Raw genomic sequence first — 18,553 nt, 5'->3', positions numbered from 1 at the left:
AGGGAGAGGCAAATGGGGTGATGATGATACATCAAACCACTTTTTGCCCCTGTCATCCTGGGCCAAAAAGAAATACTTCAAAAGCACAGTGTGAAAAAAAAAAAAAACAAAAAACCCTCCCAAAAGGATAGTCATGTTATTACTTCCCAGGATTATATGTTTCCCCAAATAATTCCCTTCCAGAGGTTTAGCCTTAGGGTTCTCACTGAAGACCTACAGGCAGGAAGGGCTGTATGTATTATTTTATTATTACTTTTTTATAGACAGGGTTTCACTCCATTGCCCAGGCTGGAGTGCAGTGGTATGATCACAGCTCACTGCAACCTCCAACCCCTGGGCTCAAGCAATCTTCCTGCCTCAGCCTCCTGAGTAAGTGGGACTACAGATGTATGCCACCATGCCCTGCTAATTTTTAAATTCATTGTAGAGATGGTGGTCTTACTATGTTGCCCAGGCTGATCTTAAACTCCTGGCCTCAAACAGTCCTCCTGCCTTGGCCTCCCAAAATGTTGGGATGACAGGCAGCAGCCACTGCTCCCAGCACTATGTGCATTCTTAAAGGACTGCCTTCCCTATGAAACATCTTTAGTACTTTCCCAACAAGCTCTGCGGCATTCAACGGTGGGTGAGAGACACCTACAGCCCCAGATTCTGATGTATATTCCAAAGTGTGAAGATGTACTCAGTGACTTGCCTTACACATTAAGCTGGCCGAGGCCACTGTTTCCTATTACATGGCTTCCTTTAACCTCCAGTCTAAGAGGGCTTAATGAGAAATAGTCTGTCAGATTTCAGGATTTCAAGCCACTGCTCATTTCTAAGAAAGACACACACTGCGTTGTGCAATTAGAGAAAACCAGGCTGAGCTTTCGTCATGCGAAATGTAATGCCTTGAAGCCAAATGATGCAGTATTTTTAGTTGTAATTACTGGCTTGTTCTCCTATCCACTCCTTGCCCAACGACCTCCCTTGCTTCTCCTAAGAATCTTAATACAGTTTCTCCCCCTCAAAAATCCAACTGGCTACATAGATCTTCATTACTCGCCTAACCCTCTCACTCTTCAGTAAAATAAAGGGAGGAGAAAGAAATCAAAACCAACGAACCTACTTTACATATCTTCTCCTCCAGGGAAAAAATCTTAGCAATTTTCTAAAGGCTAGAGTGAGGTAGGAGGTGTCAAGAGCACCCTTACCTCCCCCAAACAGGCAGTTTTCGACTTCAAAAAACAGCTATGGTAAAAATATCTCCGAAGAACAGCCAGCTGTTTATTTATAAATCTGTGCGTAGGGAAGCTTTATTTCTCTGAAGCGTTTTCAAGAACATGCATAGTGTTTGGGTGAGAGGGGCCGGCGCTGTTGGCGGCGAACCAAAGAGCAGGGAATCACAAAAGACGGCCGGCGGCGAGGAGGCTGGGGTGACGGGGACCCCGTGAATCACGGGCTCGAGGACGCCCAGGGCTTTTCAGCCTTTTCCAGGCGTCCCTCGCCGGGGGAACGCGGAGCAGCTGCGCTTCTCCCCGCGCCCCAGCAGATGGTGGTGTCAGCCCGGCCTCGCGCCCGGCCGCCGCCGCGCCCGCGCCCCTCCCCTCGCAGATGGCTTAATCAGGGCTCCCGCCCGCTCCTCCGCGGCCCCCGCCCCGCGCGTCTGGGCGAGCGCTGCGAACGTGGAGCCAGGCAGTCAAGTGTTACTGCGTACAGCAGGTAGCCTGGCAACTGAGAGCATAATACCGAGCAGATGGTGTTCGCACGGCGTGATGGACATCACACACGACAGCCTGAGACAATCCAGGAATTCCCTGGTGACTCGAGGCCCTCTTTACACAAAATGAGTTCTCCCTCCATTGCCGTGTATCTCTGGGATTATCTCCCCCCTCCTCCGACTGATACTGAACTGGTTTCTTATTACCGACTTTTCTTCCAGCCAGAGGGGAGGGAGAACTCAGGCGGGGGAGGGCACGGGAAGGGGACGTGGAAGGAAACGGAAGGGCTGGGAGTGGGGTTCGGGGGCAGTGGCGACCACAGAGGGGCGGGAGGGTGGCGGACACCAGACCCCAGGGCCGGAGTCCAGCTGCACAAAGCCGGCGCGGGGAGGGGGCGGGAAGGAGCGAACCTCGGGTAGGCCCGGCACCGCTTCTTCGGCTCAGAGTCCTTGCAACCGCTTGGCCTACGAACAGCCTAAATGAAATTTAGGATTTTATTGAAAAAGTCCCCTGGGGCCTAATTTGGCCTCTCGACTAGAGCCTATATGCTTACAAGTCCTTAGGGGACTCCGGCTAAGAAGTCAGGAGTGGGGCCCGTGCGCCCCCAGCAGGCCCGAGACCGCCTCTCAGCGCAGGCGGCCCTAACAAAGAAGCCCACGAGGCGGTCCCGGGCGCGGGCAGGGGCGGCGCGGGGGCGCTCGGGAGACCCGCGAGGGGCCCTGGAGGTCCTCGGCCCACGCGCGCCGCTCAGGAGCCTGCGAGGTTGCGTTGTGCTCCGAAGGGCGCATTTCCCAGGTCCCGCCACACCGTGTGTGTTAGTAGCTGGGGAGGACACGGGGACAGAAATGAGGATTGTTCGTGGCAGGAAAGAGTAAAAATAAAGCAATGCATAAACAAAAAGAATGTCCCAGAAAACCTATGCTTCACACACACACACACACACACACTGAACTGGGTCAAGTAAAAAAAATTTTTTTAAGGAATGAATCTTTAGCCCAAGTGGGATTTCAACTAAATTTTATATATCAAAAGATTTCTACGTCCAATCTCTCACCAGAATCCAGAAGCTTTCCCCTGCAAAGATACTGTTGAAAGTTTTATTAGTAAGTTTGAGAAGGCGGAAGTATGTATCAGAGGTGAAAGCTAACATGACCTTGCTGGGCCAAAGAGCGCAGCAGTTTTACGTCATTGAGCAGCACAGGATGAATCTAACACCCATGATGGCTAGACGGAGGTGCCTGGCTGTGACTGCCCGAGGTGCAGGCAAGCCATCTGACCTCTCTGTCTCAGTCCCCACCCTCTGAAATGAAAACCATACTCATAAAGACTCCTTGACAATGGAAATTTTGGAGGTGACATAGTTAATGAAGTGCCATAGAAAATAAATAGCTAAGAAGACTCTAAAACCTCCCCATTTGAACTAAAAAACTAAATTAGAGGTTCTCAAAGTGTGGTTCCAGGATCAAATGCATTAGTCCCCACCTGGGAGCTTGTTAGAAATGCAAATTCCCAGGCTCCTCCCTAGGCCTCCTGAATTAGAACTTCTGGGGGTGTTTTAACAAGCTCTCCAGGTGATTACGATGTCCCATAGAGAATCATTGGGGCAAATAATCCTGTGCCCTGATTAAATTGCAAAGCTGCACTTTCAAAAGCAAGCCAGGGTGCTGAGTTGCTTAGGTTTCTATTGCAAAGTTTCCTGCCTTGGGACAAAATTCTCAAAATTTTCAGAGGGTTGCTCAGGCCAGTGATGTTTGCAATACAAACCCAAGAATTCTATAAGGAGCTCATGGCTGAAAGAGCCAGTTCTTCCAGGAAAGGCTACTTCAGTTGCAACTGTGCTGTGGAGGCTGAGGAGCACCCACGACTGAGGAAGGAGTGAGTCCCCTATAATGCCCTTGCTAAGACAGCATCACACATCGCTAAACTTACAAGTCCCTGGTGTAATAAGGTGAACTATGAAAAGCTATGATTGGAGGAAAGTTTCCTCTGATTGAAAGGGTTCTTCAAATATGAAGAATGTAACACTTATGGGACACCTACTCATTGCAAAACACTCTCCTAGGGGCTTTCACCTCTATATTTAACTCATTTTGTTGATTTTTTTTTAAAACCCGAATTTCTGAAAGGTTAAGGAACTTGTGTGATGTCCCACAGCTGGTGGTGGCGTCTCTGGGATTCTGACTTTTCCACTGACCATAACATGCATCTGGTCTAAATTGAGCAGACCACCCAGGAGGATGTTGGAGTAAAAAGAAATAGGAAGGGGGTGGTGAGAGGAATGGACATAGAATAAAAAGGTAGAGACCCTTGGGATCAAAGGATGCAACTGAAAGAGCACCAAAATATGCATCATTTTTTTTTAATATGTTGCCTGATACTCAAAATTGGGATGCTTCTGTGGTATCAACTTCGACATTTAAAGAAAGGGCGTAAGATTAGATCATTCAACCATAAGTGGAAGGAAGAAACAAAATGAAATAAAACCTTAGAATTTTCTTTGAAGTTGATCTGTTGTCAGGGCAGAGATTTGGTTTTCTTTTACAAACTTTCTTTTTCCAGAACAATTTTTAATGTGGGTTTGGAGAGGTGTTTATAATTAACTTATAGCAGAGCTCCAAAAGGGCCCACTCCATCTAAACTCCTGTCTCAGCAGATTATTGAAGATTGGATTAAAAGGTTTGTTTTCTGATGTGTGATGGTTGTGTCCCCAAGATGATTGAGTTTGAGGGAGAGTTCATCAGGTTAGGAGGCTTATCACTGAAACAACAGAAACTTGGGGCCCAATGTGAAGGCTGCTAAATGGGTTCAGCAAAGCTCTTTGTTCAGCTTCTAGAAAGGAACAGGGTAGATTGGGGGAACCCCACAGGCCTGGGTAGAAACTCAGCTCCACCATAGGCCCAGTGACTGGTACATCCTGACCACATAACAAACAGCTTGTGGTTCTTACCCTTACTGCTGAAACCTCTTGATCATGCAGGGCATCCTTCAAGGTGAGGGAAATGGCAAGGTTTCAGCTAAATGGCTTTAGCTCCTAAAACAATGGGAGACCAAGACTTGTCATAGTCAGGCCGGGCATGGTGGCTCATGCCTGTAATCCCAGCACTTTGGGAGGCCGAGGTGGGTGGATCGCCTGAGGTCAGGAGATTGAAACCAGCTTGGCCAACATGGTGAAACCTCATCTCTACTAAAATACAAAAATTATCTGGGCTTGGCAGCGTGCACCTGTAGTCCCAGCTACTCAGGAGGCTGAGGCAGGAGAATTGCTTGAGTCTGGGAGGTGAAGGTTGCAGTGAGTTGAGATTGCACCACTGCACTCCTCCCTGGGCATGACACAGCGACACTCTGTCTCAAAAAAAAGGCCTTGGTCCTCATTATTTTAGGAGCTAACTGCCTAATTGCTAGGGTAATTATTTCACAAATATACATTTTGCTGATTCCTTCATCTGCTTCCCAATTGCTGGGGAACATTTGAAAAACAATGCAGAAAAGTATAGATAGGAAAAAAGTATAAAGAAAAAAGCTAACATTCATTTTTAAGACTCAAAGATAACCACTGTTAATATTTTGATGTGTTTTTATAGTTCCTCCTAATTTTTTCCCATGTGCAATAACATTTTTATGCTTACGATCCTGGTATATGCACAATTGTACACACCCTACTGATTCTTAACTAAGTAACATGGGAGAGGTAGAAAGTTCCAACTTTCCAAATGCTTCCGAGTTATAATTTCCTGGCAGGATGATATCCTTATGGCATCCTTCCTGGCAAGACTTTTAGTTCCTTCGGGACCAAGACTGTGAGTCTTTCGAGTATCTAGCACAGAGCTATGGCCACAGCTGCAACAAAATAAAGATTTCCTGAACTCAGCTGACTAATTGGCTGTGAGGAATTCTAGCCTAAACCAATTATCAGGTATAACTGGAGAGGACAAAATGATGGCCCTTTAATGGACTGCTTCTCTGAGCTCCTGAGCTGACCCTCTGCTGAATGTTAAAGAAAGGGTTAAAGTTGGCAGTCCAGTGCAAATGTGAGAGTGCCACCAGCCACAGGAAGGTCAGCCTTTCAAGGCCATTTTTTGGGGGATAAAAGCAACAAAAACACCATTTGTCCTTATCAGTGCTTTGAACATAGTTACCATAGGTCCCTCCAATGGAAACACAACTTTGAGAGTTATGCTTTTCGTCTGCCTTTGATGTAAATTATAGAGTCCTTTTGATCCCTTTCTTGTGATTAATTCCACCACCAAAGCAATTCTAAATTGCTTAAAAGTTCATTAGTGTACAACAATAGAAGCTTGATTAAATAAATTATGGTACATCCATACCATGAATACTAGGCAGCCAATAAAAATCATGCCTCCTCAGACTATCTAATCACATAGAAAAAAAGCTTACCATATATAGTTAAGAAAGACAGGGGAGGAAAACAGTTTCTTTTTGTTTTGTTTATGTCCTCTGGTGTTAAAACTCAACGACAACAAAAACAGTTTTTAAAACACTAGCCACCGGATAGTCTTGTTAGATAAGAATTATAAGGGGTTTTATTTTTATGCTTTTTCATATTTTCTGTTATGAATATATATTACTTTTAATATTATTTTTAAAAGCTTGTTAAGAATAAGGAGGCTAAACTGATATGGAATGAAATGTAGAGTTCAAGAGGGGACCCTGTGTCTGGGACCTGGGCTATTTCTCCCTGAGCCCACCTTACGCTCTAGAGGGTGTAATAGACATGCTTAATTGGCAGGTCCCCTTTCAAAACCTGTACGTGGCTTGAACAACTGGCCTTGGATACAGGTTCAGCAACTAGGTCAGCTTTCCACTGCTTCCACAAAGAGCTCCCAAGTCCCAGAGTAAGGGTACTGACCATCTTCCAAGAGTTCTTTGGTCCACCTGGACAAGGCTGCTCTCTGCGGCACCACCCAGCTGGCTGTGGCTTTTCTGCATCTTAGGCTTGAAGCCACAGTGCATGGCCAGAACCAGCCAGAACTTTGGAGTTCAAGAACTCGAGACATGGGTGAAAACCACCATTGCCTCCACAAACTGTCTTCTCTTTGGAGATGTAAGAAAACCTGAGCCACCAGGGCTGGGAAGCCTGCCCCACAGAGGCGAGCACAGCCTCTGCCGGCATGCAAGTGGCCGCTGTCAGGACACATGGTCTGAAAGTGGTTTGTCAGCTGCTCCATTAGGTTTTTTTTACCCATATGTTTGCTACCTTTCTTTCCTTGATTTAGAAATAGAGAGCGGGAGCAGTCTCAGCTGTCTTCAGCTGCTGGGAGACTTTTTTTTTTTTTCCCTCCTGAGCTACTGTTTTCCCCAACCCGAGCCTTTCTCTCTTCTTGTACCCACCCTTTCTGATGAAGTCATCAGAGCAAAGATTGCATAACTGATGCATAGGCCTATCTTGTGTTATACTGGGAGACAGGCCAATGTTTCCATTAATAGACAAGAGCACCACCACGCTGCCAAATGGAGCTCTCTGCTGCAACCACTACAAGACAGGAAGAAGGGAAGGGAAGCTGAGCGCTCGGGGCATGCTGTGGAGGGAAGGCAAGGGCACTTCCGCCATCATCTCCAGAACCGCCACAGCCTTGGTGGGGGGCGGCTGAGAAGAGATCAGTGCTGACTGTCTGAGAAAAGCCAATTCCAGAAGCTGCCGTTCTGGTGTCCTCACGTTCTTCCTTCCTTCCAGAGGCTGTGAGAGGGAGGGCCCATGTCAGCCTGCTCTGCCGGTTTCCCGACCGCTGAACCTATCCGTGGGAAACCAGGTTTGACCATGTGATGCTGAGGCTCTGAGAGGAGGGCTACGCTTTCCTCCACCCTTGCCCCCCATTCCTATGAGTGGAAGCCTGCCCAGCTGCGGTGGTGGGGTTTGAGGACTTAGAGCAGGAAGAAACAAGGAAACAGAAAGAAAAACAGAAATACTTAGAAATCTGGGATTGATGCTGCTCCTTATTTAAAGATTGTGGCTGAGGACCAGCTTCTTAGAGGAAGCAAGTCTGGGAGAGGGGCTCATACCTGGTCTGTGAGGGCCTGTGGGGATCAGGGCATAAGACCATCTGACCATGGGCCTTGCATCCACAAGACCCTTGAGCTTAGATTTTTAGACATGTTCTTCAAACAAGGTTTTACATATACAGTCTCTGAGAAACCCTGAGAAGACTGAAAGATAGCGTCTATTTTACAGGTTTAAATTGTGCCCTAAGCTGGGCATGGTGGTTCACGCCTGTAATCCCAGCACTTTGGGAGGCTGAGGTGGGAGGACTCAAGTTCAGTTCAGGAACAGCCTGGGCAACAGCAAAACCTCATCTCTATGAAAAATAAAAAAATTAGCTGGCCATGGTAGTGTGCACCTACAGTCCCAGTTACTCAGAAGGCTGAGGTGGGAGGACTGCTTGAGCCTGGGAGGTTGAGGCTGCAGTGAGCTGTGACTGTGCCACTGCACTCCAGCCTCGGTGAGAGTAAGACCCTGTCTCAAAAAAAAATTGTGCTCTGTTATTAGATCAGGCTGCTCTAAGTCCATTATCAATTAACATTCTTTATATGTCCTGTGTTTATCTTGTGCACAGTATAATTGCACTATGCTATATTTTTTAAAATAAAAACATTGCATTTTTTAAAAAGCCCTATTGTCATTTCTTCATTTTGTAAATATACCTGGACACTCCAAAAAATAGAAGTGGCTCAGGTATTTTCTTAATCTTGAGAAGACTTGGAGACACACAGGCATAAAAATAAGTTTAGAAAGAATATAGAACTCAAAGAGGTTTAACACAGCCCTTGACTCCACACCACACATACAAACGGTAACCTGGATAAAAGAATCTGGAAACAGTGAGAAATCATCCTCTCTCTGTATCTTAAACTTTTCACTCATTTTAATCAGAGCTCTTCTTAGGTAGCATGATCCAGCAGTGCTTGGCTGCTTGGCTTATAGTAGGTGCTCATAAAGGTTTGCTCTCATTATTATCACTATTAATAATGAGAAAAATGAGAAACTTTAGGTGGGGCCTATATTTTCAGCTCGGATTTTGTTTGTTCTTAATGGTTAGATCAGTTCTTCAGCTGTGTGAAGGAAAATATCCCTGTTCACAAATAACCACTTTTGCTTAGGCTAAAAATTAAGTTGGTAGCTAAATACGAAACGAGACCCTAGAATAAAGGTGAAATTGATGGGAAATTTTTAGTGAGGAATAAATCCACCCTTTTGACTATAACAATAGAGGCCTTCTAAGATGGGGGTTATGCACCAAAATTTTTTTTTCGCTTACCCCTTCTAAAAGCATAAATATTTTTGCTTCAACATCTGGGATGTATCACCAGTTTCCTAATTTCTTTCCACCAGAAACTGAAGCCAAGTCTGACCTCCTTATCATGAGATACCCTCAAATGCCCACTACCACCCTCTCATCTTTCCCCAAAAGTTTTTTGGGCTAATTTCTCCTGTAGCTCATTGACTTCATACCTTCGTTCTGCTTCCCAGATCCAGGCGGGCTCCTTGACAGCATAACCATGATTCACATATACACATCTCCACCTCAAGTCAGCGTGTTGCAACCACTACCACCGCTCTCCAAGTTGACTGCTTGTAGGAGGATAACATCAGAACAGGAGGGGCAGGCTGCTTAATGCTGGAGCAGGACAGGGAGATCTAACCTGCTGTTCAGGAGACTTGTCAACCTGAGAAAGCTTCCTGGACACTAGGGATCCTGTTTCTGGTCTTCCTTCCCTTTGGACCATTTCTCTAATAGACACAGTTTCTTCTACTTTGGCTCAACTAATTACTCTCCCCTTTGGATTTCTGTTTCCCTTTATCCTCTCCCCCATTTTAAGAATACACAATTTCTCAATCAGCAATTACTAAGTCCTTCTCAAGTCAACTGAACCTTTTCTGGAAGCTGAGACTAAATATATATAGCTGTAAACTTGCTGAGGAGTGGAGGACGGGTGAGTGGGGATAACAAACCAGGAAACTGAACTTGAAATCTGTCTCAGATCTCAAGGATACAACACACAGGAAAAGCCAGCCAGCGTGAGACTCCCCTCTTTATTTTCCTTGGTTCTTGGGGGATAATTTGTACTGAAGGTAACTTTCTATACAAGGCCTAGAGAACACTACCTCTTAATCACATTTAGAAGCATATAAAAAAGGTTGACAAGGCCAATCTTGATTCCTTTTTTCTTTGATGTAGTCATAGAGAATTTTGAAGGAAAGATGGGGTCCCTGAGTTCCCATTAATAAATAAAAGTAAGTCCCCAAGGAGTGAACATTCATGTACAGGGTGCTGAGAGCTCACATGTGGAGGGGCCATCCCGATGGCCTCAGGGTCCTGCCACAGTCATTGTCACTGAGGGAACTGTCACTGCTGTAGTAGGGTCCCAGTTACTCATAGTAGTTCTCAGAGGTCTCCTGGAGACACAGTCCAAATATATCCTGCAGTCAGATACACAAACACCCTGGGTAGGAACTAGAGAGGTCTGGAATACTCTGATTCACCTCTGCTGAGAGACTCAGTAAGGAAGGCTGCCTAGGTCAGTTAAATTGATTGCCAAGGTGGCTGACCTCATAGAGGTTCAGGGATCTGGTTTAAGAACATGGAGCCTCAGATTCTGCCCTTCAAGCTGGGCAGCATTGCATATCCTTAGTGGCGTTTTCAGTTTCAGCTTCCAGATCTTAGAGTTGATGTTTCTTAGAGATCACTCACAGCGAAAACAAACAAAACAAAGAAGCAACCAACCGACTCGCTTAATATGATATACCACCCCCCAGGAGTGTGGGTTGCGGTTATAGCTTTGCTTTGGATTTTTTTTTTTTTTTTTTTTTGAGACGGGGTTTCGCTCTTGTTACCCAGGCTAGAGTGCAATGACGCAATCTCGGCTCACCGCAACCTCCGCCTCCTGGGTTCACAATTCTCCTGCCTCAGCCTCCCGAGTAGCTGGGACTACAGGCACGCACCACCATGCTCAGTTAATTTTTTGTATCTTTAGTAGAGACGGAGTTTCACCATGTTGACCGGGATGGTCTCGATCTCTTGACCTCGTGATCCACCCGCCTCGGCCTCCCAAAGTGCTGGGATTACAGGCGTGAGCCACCGCGCCCGGCCTGCTTTGGATTTTATGTGGAGTAAGTCACTTAAAGGCTAAAATGCAAATATCACCCGGAAAACAAGTATAACCTCCCCGCTGAAGTCTGAGCACTAGAACACTATGTGTGGTGTGTATATTTTGCTAGTAAAGTTTTCTTTCAGTTTGGACACCCGTCCCACTTCTTTTTTTTTTTTTGAGATGGAGTCTCACTCTGTTGCCCAGGGCTGGAGTGCAGTGGCACGATCTTGGCTTCCTGCAACCTCCACTCCCTGGGTTCAAGTGATTCTCCTGCCTCAGCCTCCCGAGTAGCGGGGATCACAGGCGCCTGCCACTGTGCCCGTCTAATTTTCGTATTTTTATTAGAGATGGGGTTTCACCATGTTGGCTAGGCTGGCCTTGAACTCCTGACCTCATGATCTGCCCACCTCAGCCTCCCAAAGTGCTGGGATTACAGGCGTGAGCCACTGTGCCCAGCCCCTTTTAATCTGAATATGCATCCCACTTTCTGAAAAACTTTTATTGCTCAAGGAGTCTGCACAGGCCCAGCAGCCCAGTGCAATGGCAAGGGCTGTGGTGGGACTCTCAGAGCAGTGCAGCCACAGCCCTGTCCTGGAGAAAGACCCAAATCCAAGTGCAGAGACAAAGTGCACTTCACGGAAAAGCTCGAGGATGACTCCAGCTGGCCAAGAGGGAAACCAGGTGGCGTGTCTTCTGTTTCCATTAGATTTCCATAGAGCTAGGCTGACCAGACCCGGGACGGGCAGAGTTGTGGCACGGCAAAGAAAGAGGCCCAAATGGGGACACAGGGCACAGGAGTTCTAGGCAGCGTCTGACCTGGGGCAAGTCACTGAACATTTCTACGTTTCAGTATTCTCCTCTATGAAATGAGGAAGCCAGCCAGGTAATCTCCAAGTCTTCTACTTGCCCTAACATTCTCTGGTTCCACTTGGGAAGAGCTTCACAGCTAAGGGGGACTTGACTGACAGCGTTGACAGAAGTGTAGATTTGCATTTGAGTAAGAAGAGAAGGAAGGAAGGAGGGCGGCCACCTACAAGGAGGGAGGTGGCCACCCAACGTTGGGGTGTTTGCTGGGATGTGTGAGAGGAAAGCTTCACAGGATGGGACGGGCCATGGACAGGTCTGCGTGCAGGCAGAGCCAGCTGACTCGACCCCCAGACATCAGGAGCCACAGCAGGTTCTTAAAGGGAATAAACGCTAAATGCATTACTTTAAGGAGATTAAACTGGTGCCAGGTAAAGCAGAGATTAGAACGGGGCTGGATCAGGAGGAGAAAAGTGGGCAGGAAGGGTTGGGAGGCAGCCATAGGGGTAATCCCATCAGGAGGTGAGGGGAAGCTGGCTGAGAATTGGCACTTGACTGTGGGAACTGAAAAAAGCCAAATGCACCTGCCAGGCAAGAATATCCTGCAAGAATAAGAATTCTCATGTGCAAATATCTGGGGTCACTTTCCAGTCTGGGGTCCCACTTCCTCCCCGGCTCCATTTCTGGTCTCTATTATTGTGCTCTGCCCAGCCCACATGGCTACCAGAAATCTGGTAGAGATATAGTGATCCCTGCTTTAAAATCAGGTAAAAATCATGCTAGTTTTTCTTGTCTCCCTTATTTTTAAAAAACTAAATTTATTTAAATGTGAATTTAGCATACAGGATTTTAAACATACCACCTGGTTTTTGACAGGGAGTAGAACAGGAGGTGTATACTGTGAATATTTTCAAAGCCCTAACAATACATGCTGGGAATGAAGGAAAGATGGCAGGCAGTAATAGGAAATGTGACCAAAACAACTTGGAGAAGAAACCCTTTCATTTTTGTCCTTCCTTAACTTGTTTCTCCAACTTTCTCCTGCCTACTAAATGTTTCCTTCACTCAACTTTTTTCGAGACGGCCTGACAAGTAATAAGAAAATTTCTATGGTGGCCCAATTAAAGGCTTTTCATGACAAGTAGACTTCATAACAAATGTGATAACTAAATATTTCCTAAGCGTAAGCTCTCAGTTGGATTTTTTAATAAAAAGTCAAAATCACTCTTGGTCTTATTGCTAAATCTTGTTTGCAACAGGAATGGTATGTTATATTTTTATAAGATAATTAACATTGCGTGTATTCCACCAATCTTTTAAATCTGAACTAGAGATGGTCATAGAATAATTTCTAACAAAATAATTCATCAGTACACAACCAGTCAGACTGTTGAAAATTTATGATTGAAGTTAAGAATACCTTGGTGGTTTCAGGTAAAAACATGTTTTCTATCATCAACTTGGAGACTGTCTTCTCTGAAAAAATGAAAAATCTTCCCTTTGAAAATTTTCCTACCCCTTATGGAGACAACAGAGGAGAAGCAGATACCCTGGTCCACAGCACTCTGAAATTACCACTGGGCTCTGGAAAATGGATTGCTTCACTTATTTGTTCTGTCTTCTAATCCCAGGGAGGGGCTGCAAATCTCCCCATCTGTCTCTCTCGCTCTGTGGGCCCCTCGTTGCCATGGTCTTTCCCACAGTATCTAAAGGAACAAGATTCCGCAGACGTTTGACACTGGACCTCTGCAGGCAGCCAATTTGTTTTCCTTTCACCTCCCCCCTTCTCCTCCTCTCTCCCTTTCTAATATAGCATATTCTTTCTGTGCACCCACCAAAAGTAATGTGTCAAACTATGATTATGTTTTCTTTTATTAAACAAGTAGAAGAGAGACCGATTGCTTTCCTTCCTTTGATCAAGTAAAGGTAATAAAAAGCCTAGGGAGAGCCGGGGTGGGAGGGGGTTGCTGGTGTCTGCTGTCCTGTACTAGGCCAGCTTTTGTTGGGGGTTCATCTTAAGAAATTGTGGGCCACCGGCCGTGTCTTTTCTTCATGGCCCAAGGCTTGCAGAAGTGGCTTCTCACTGTTTCTGTGTTTTGAACCAATTGAGTCTGTGCAGGCCTTAATGGTTTCGTCCTGTGCTCTGGGGAAAAGCAAAGGGGCTGAGAATGGAGGGAAGCCCTGTCCTCAGAACGTGCAGGGAAGTCAATCCTTAAATGATGGTTTCTGTAGGGTGGAAATAACAATCTATTTGAACTCTTAAAACTTATACCAAATCAACACTCTCTGCACCACTGAGAAAGGAAATGTAACTTGAGAGTTTGTGGCTCAGGAGGGAGGAGGGAGAGTGTAGAGCACCAGGCAACTCTCCCCCACCTTTTAGACAGAAATTTATCCTTCAAGCATCAGGATCTCATTAGTTAGAGAATGAATTCTGTGGGGAAGCACTTTAAAAAAATCTTCCTTGTAGGTCGGGCATGGTGGCTCACGCCTATAATCACAGCACTTTGGGAGACTGAGGCAGGCAGATCACTTGAGGTCAGGAGTTTGAGACCAGCTTGGCCAACATGGTGAAACCCTGTCTCTACTAAAAACACAGAAACTAGCTGGGTGTGGTGGCGTGTGCCTGTAATCTCAGCTACTCTGGAGGCTGAGGCAGGAGAATGGCTTGAACTCAGGAGGCAGAGATTGCAGTGAGCTGAGATCATGCCATTGTACTCCATTCTGGGCAACACAGTGAGATTCTGTCTCAAAATAAAATAAAATAAAATAAAAACAAAAAATAGAAAACTTCCTTGCACACATCATTTTATTACTGATACTTATTAATAGTAACAAGAATGCACACATAAGCCGGGCACGGTGTCTCACACCTGTAATCCCACCACTTTGGGAGGCCGAGGTGGGCAAATCTTGAGATCAGGAGTTTGAGACAAGCCTGACCACCATAGTTAAATCCAGTCTCTACTAAAAATACAAAAATTAGCCGGGTGTAGTGGCAGGCCTAGCTCCTTGGGAGGCTGAGGCAGGAGAATCGCTTGAACCTGGGAGGCGGAGGTTGCAGTGAGCCGAGATCATGCCAGTGCACTCCAGCCTGGGTGACAGAGCAAGACTTTGTCTCAAAAAAAAAAGGAAAAAAAAAAATAAGAATGCACATATAGAGGTGGTGGGCCTTTGAAGAGGGGATGGGAAAACAAATTCACAGGAACACTGCCCATGGTACATTCAACTTCCAGATACCCACAGGCTCTAGGAGGGCCTCCATCTCTTTACATTGTCCAGGGGCTAAGCAGGAAGACGGGAATTGAGGTTTGGGGCACTTGAGCCGTAAGAGAGACGACTCCCTAAGTTGGAGTTTCCAGGGGTGGTCACCAAGATGTCTATCACTTTTCTTTCAGGGGCTCCAGAGAAACAGGCCCACACCCCAAAATAGAGGCACTAAGGGACCTGAATACCAAGAGGAGGTTTTAGAAATGGAAAGAAATGGAACTCAGATTGAGAACCAACTGGAGAGAGGACCTCTATCCTGAACATCAAACCATACAACAAGTGGGAGAGAAGAGGACAAAATGCATCAAGGGAAATGAGTGAAACTGAAGGAGCAGGAGGCTGCTGGGGAAGAGTCAGGCTGAGAAGAGACCAAGAACAGACCCTGGCTGGGAGAACACTTCTGACTCAGTCCCCAAATCAGGATGAGGTCTAGCTTGACCACATCTTATAGATGATCTTACAGAAAACATACAGACTATATGCTTTCTATAGTCTATATGTTTCTGGGGTAAGGAACAAAATCACAATCGGGGTAAAATTTGTTTTCTTCTTTCAGTCTGAATGCAGCTGGCTTTGGAAAGTTGAGCAATTTCAAGTAACTGCTCCTGAGGTTTTGAACAGTAGAAAGGCAGAGAAAAGTGAAAGAATGTCTCAACCTGACCAGGTATTTTGCCAGCAGTCATTTTCAAGGCCTGCAAACTCAACCCGGCTTCGTTTTGCTGACCTCAGAAAAGAGCCTCTCCTAGGGGCTTCTCTCTGCATACACACCATTTCAACCCTGCTTCTTTGGTCAACAGTGTGGGCATGACTGTGGCTGTACACGTCCTTGAAGTTCCAGAGGGCACCTCTTCCCTCCCATCTGCCCCCACCAAAGTGCCAACTAAAAACAATCCAAAAGGTCTAAACAGAGCTCAAATAGAAAAAATATTTTCTTTCTCAGGAAAGACTGGAAATTTCTTCAAATTGGGAAAAGGCAAAGAATGGTTTATACATGTACAGTTTCTATGTTCACAAAGATATTATGTTCCCCAATTATATAAAATTATAGCCAAGTTCATATTTGACCTAATGCTTTTGCTTTCCAGGTTTCTTTGCATTAACACAGACTTCAAAAACATGAAACATACATTAAATGCAAAAAAAGTTTTCTCTAAGAGAAACTGCTACACAAGCACCATGGGGCCAAGTTATAGGTTTGGTGGCATTAACATAGATATTTGCATATATTCCCTTCCTTCCTAATCTGCTTTCTTGCAGATCTAAGTGAAAATCTGATTGTTTTCTCAGGCAAAAACCCAGCCCTAGGAGCAGCTCATAAACCTCACCACAGACACAGTACTCATGGCAACAGGAACTATTTCCTTTGGCTTATGAGCTCTGGTAACTGTCAAGGGGGTGGGGGGCACCGATCAGAGAAATCTGGAAAGACATGAGTCTGTCAGAACACGTGAAAGGACTTGACATGGAGGCCACATTTGTGTTGCACAATTTGCATGAGCACTTCTGGACAAATTCTATTTTCACATGCAATTCACAGACCCGCAGTGGCAGTGCTAATTGGTGAGGTTGCCACTCAAGTGTGGTACCAAACAGGAGCTCTCACTGCACAGATGAATAATACAGAGTTTTGAGCAATGCAGTAATTATTTTACAGTTATTCTACATCACCATCATTCCATTATCTCTTTGTCCCCCTCTCAGCTCCCATAATGGAGATGAATAAGAACCCCCCACCCTATTCTGCCAAAAGTGGAATTCATGTTATTTGAAATCAACTTAAGAATAAGAAAAGAGATGGCAAGGAACAGCTATCATTTCATTAATATGGATGGATTATTCATGTCACTAGAGTGACAGTGAATTTGATTGTACCCTGAAGTGCCAATAGGATGCCAAACACAGCCGTGAAATACACAAGAAACTCTGAATGGCAGAATGCTTTGGAATTCATCTGCAAGAATTCCAATCCCCCAAGATAAGGTAGCTCATTGCCCACATGATATTTCAATGCTAAGTGAAGGGAAGGGAGGGTTCAGAGCCCCTGGGTGCCTCCCTTAGCTCCATGTGATAGGGAAGAAGGGGTGACAATTCCCCAGCCCCGTCCTAGGTGGCATTAGAAGCTTTAGAAGCAACACAGCATCCCCTGTGGGTCACTCTCTAGCTTCAATACAATCAACCGATCAGAGGGAAAGAGAGGCCTCCTAGGTGGTGGGTTGTGAGTCCTTCTGAGGATGATGGTTCAGCATTTGCTGCCTCTGCACTAAATGCAAACCAGGTGGATTCTAGAAATGGCCTTTGGTGCAGCTTTGGGCTTTCTTCTCTTTGTTCCTTGGAGATATTAAGCCTTAAATCCTCTTTGAATCTGAGAGTTACTGATTGAGCTGTATCTGAACCATATTACGCCACACGATGAAACTCGACACACTGGAATTCACTCCTCCGTCGTTCACTCTGTCTGAGCCCAGTGAAGAAGTCTACCCTCCTGCAGTTGATAAAAATACAAATTTAAAGAGGCAGGTAGGCCCTCTTTAAGCTCAATTACTTTATTTGGATATTTTACCTAAAAATGGTCTTCCTAAGAGCAGTCTATTTTGAATTTCAAAAGTTAGTGATAGATTTTCGTGTTAGCATTTCTCATCTTCAGGTCTCATCACCACCTCCTACCACCTCCCCTCTTTTAAAAACTGGACTGGGAGGAGGTTTCAGAAGAAGGGGTTTTGTTTTGCTTTTACATTTCTGACTTTGGCCTCAGTTGAAGATGAGCATTCTTTTATGGGTAATGGGAGTGGAGATGTCTACTATTTGGAACACCTGGCAAGTTGTCCCCTGTGATTCAATCACTCTTTTCTTTAAGTTAGAGACTGTTAGACCTGAAGGTCAGCCTTCCGTCTTCAGGCTCTAACTCTGGATCTGGCCTGCAGTGTAGGCAAAGAAATATGGGGTGGGTAGCTGCCCATAGGTATGATTTGCCAAATAACAAAATGTCTCTGAAAAATCTCTCTCCCATGTCCCTGTCTAAATATAACATTTTCCCATTTGGCTTTAGATTTTCTAGGAGATTACTATGATACTTAAAATATTACTTGGGGTAGTCTAACATATTCGGGTTGAGTATCCCTTATCCAAAATGCTTGAGATCAGAAGTATTTCATATTTTGGGGGATTTTGGAATATTTCTATATACATAATAAGATATCTTGGGGATGGGACCCAAGTCTAAACACAAAATTCATTTATGTTTCATACACACCTATATGACACATAACATATATAACATAGTGTGAAGGTAATTACATACAACATTTTAAATAATTTGTGCATGAAACAAAGTTTTGACTGCATTTTGACTATGACCCATCACATGTCAGGTGTAAAATTTTCCACATGTGGTATCATGTCAGTGCTCAAAAAATTTTGGATTTTGGAGTATTTTGGATTTCAGATTTTCAGATTGGGGTGCTCAACCTGTATACATAACCCACAACAGCCCCTAACCCTAAAGACTGCTTAGGTTCTAAGGGGTGGTACACAGATGGGTAGTTTTAATGGACCCCAGGGAGCCAGGGGGTAGGAACTTGTGCCTGTGGGGAGGAGGAAAGAGGATACTGGAATACACTCAGCCCAGGTCACAATTTTGCCCACAGCAAGCCATGGAGTTACAATGACATCTTTGA

At 45.3% G+C, this 18,553-nt stretch overlaps 2 protein-coding genes across 5 annotated transcripts in view; one reads left to right on the top strand and one right to left on the bottom strand.

Moving 5' to 3' along the window:
* Positions 1–15,026, top strand: part of MGST2 (microsomal glutathione S-transferase 2) — an 81,876-nt gene extending 66,850 nt beyond the window's left edge. For 2 of the 3 annotated variants that reach the window (XM_012443213.3, XM_012443211.2), the window contains one exon: positions 6,653–7,196. The gene's annotated coding sequence lies outside the window, so the exon portion shown is untranslated. Of the gene's footprint in view, positions 1–6,652; positions 7,197–15,007 lie in introns of those variants that run through there. The other variant, XM_012443210.2, reaches the window with a different exon arrangement.
* Positions 1–18,553, bottom strand: part of MAML3 (mastermind like transcriptional coactivator 3) — a 453,257-nt gene that overhangs the window by 16,641 nt on the left and 418,063 nt on the right. The gene's annotated exons all lie outside the window — the stretch shown is intronic.

The sequence above is a fragment of the Aotus nancymaae genome, unplaced genomic scaffold (genome assembly GCF_030222135.1).
Source record: "Aotus nancymaae isolate 86718 unplaced genomic scaffold, 86718_ANA_hifiasm-v0.15.2.pri h1tg000033l, whole genome shotgun sequence".
Lineage (NCBI taxonomy): Eukaryota > Metazoa > Chordata > Mammalia > Primates > Aotidae > Aotus > Aotus nancymaae.
Note: the sequence above shows the minus strand (reverse complement) of the source record. Positions and strands in the feature narration are given on the sequence as shown.